Consider the following 1,354-nt stretch of genomic DNA (forward strand, 5'->3'; position numbering starts at 1 on the left):
TGGTCGTTATTGCGATGGTATATTTTAATCTGCCGCTGTTCCAGAATGCTCGCTCACGGCGCAGCTCCGTACTGCCAGCGATATCCAATAAAATGCTGGAAATTCTAAAATAAAATGGGTAATGTCCGGTGCGAACTTTGCAGTAATTGTGACAAACAGATTTTACTAGATAAATATATTTTAACAGAAACAATTAAAATCTTTACACACCGTTTACAATCCCAGCTACAAATGGCGTCGATCATCGACTTATGACAAATGAAGACTACGTAATAGCCTAATGCAACGTTGCGGGTTCCTCTCCCATTTAGTCTGTGCAGAAGGCAAGCGATTCTACTACAATATATTGCCACTTTATATCTTACCTAATTTTTGTACAGTCTTTGTCGTTTTTGATAACATATCCTTTCTTCTGTAGCGGTTTTCACATCCTCCGCCACAGATAGTATTTAACAGTCTTTGAATAATCATTTATAATAGCAAAATTCATAATTATCTTTTAAATGTCCTTTTGAAATACAATTAACAGAAATACATATAAATTATTTGTTGCAATGAACATTATACATCGAAATGTTCTTTTAACTTTCACTTTGGATGCATGCTGCCAGAGAACGTTACACCACGAAAGCAGAGACTGCTCATGAGGGGACCGTGAGCAGAATAGGAATGCCTTGGCGGGACCACCACAGTTGGAGAAAATCGAACCCGCTGATCCACAACATAATCCACTTAACGACAATGAGTGGCTGGAACTCTCGCGGCAGAATGGTGCGGAACAGGACGGATCTCTGAGCAAGGTAAGTGCGAATGTTCTACACGTGGAAAAATCCAGCACACGGGACGATTTGTTACAGGAGGCTGCAGGCAGTAAGGTTTCAGCTTTTATGCCAGATATCACCACCTCTATTAGAGTATCAGTACCCAGAACGCACTTGAGCTGCATCTGCCTGTGTTCGATTACAGGTGAGGCAGCGTTTCGTAATTATGTGTGGATACAGAGGCAGCGTGCAATATTTCTGCAAGGGACTTCTATCGACTTTTTGAGTACACGCCACACGGAGATGATGCTCTGTACTGGGTGAAACGAGGTCCGACACGATGCTACGACGTGCTCCGTGACTTTTGCCACTTCAGTGTATAAATGTACCGGATGTCTCTCTTAAAAGTCTTCAGGCACATTTCTTCTGGCTTTTCAGTAGATATTTTAAATGTGTAGATGCAGTCAGTCCAAACGTGTACTGGTCATCACGTCGAAGGAAAGCTTCGGTTTGTTTCCGTTACACGCGAAATGCTTTTTGAAGCGGAATTTTACATTCTCATTCGATAGAGCGGCCCGAGATGAGTCCAGCTT

The sequence above is a fragment of the Schistocerca gregaria genome, unplaced genomic scaffold (assembly GCF_023897955.1).
Source record: "Schistocerca gregaria isolate iqSchGreg1 unplaced genomic scaffold, iqSchGreg1.2 ptg000607l, whole genome shotgun sequence".
Taxonomy (NCBI): domain Eukaryota; kingdom Metazoa; phylum Arthropoda; class Insecta; order Orthoptera; family Acrididae; genus Schistocerca; species Schistocerca gregaria.